This window comes from Aplysia californica, unplaced genomic scaffold, assembly GCF_000002075.1.
Source record: "Aplysia californica isolate F4 #8 unplaced genomic scaffold, AplCal3.0 scaffold00029, whole genome shotgun sequence".
NCBI lineage: Eukaryota > Metazoa > Mollusca > Gastropoda > Aplysiida > Aplysiidae > Aplysia > Aplysia californica.
In genome coordinates, this window is record NW_004797299.1 from 936,024 (window position 1) to 936,491 (window position 468).

The following is a 468-nucleotide window of genomic DNA, read 5'->3' on the forward strand; positions in this document are numbered from 1 at the left end:
TCTCTCTCTTTCTCTCTCTCTCAACTCGTTATCAGTCTACACAAAAAGCGTGGACGTCACATCTATTATTAAAGGTTAATCCTCTAGGGTCAAACTGTAAACGTCGATAGTGACCTCATCCGATGTCACTTTATCACTTACCGTAATTGTGTAAAAAGTTGCTTACCCAGCAATACTATCTCGGTGGGCCGACAAAAACATAATATATTTAGTCAGCCTGTGATCTAGATGGCCCTGATTCTTATCCTCGAGAAAAGGGCCACTCTTGAACATTGTTTTGGTTTGAGGGTAATCATAACACTCTTGCTCCTAAGTTCTGTAATGTCGGGGATGGATGTCCAACTTGGAGGTCTCTGGGCTCTTAATAAACCGTAAAATTATGATCAGAGTGCTGTCAGACGTGTACTCAACCAAACTAAACACAATGCTATCCATGTGAATGTTGTTTTTATTTATTTTAAAACATAA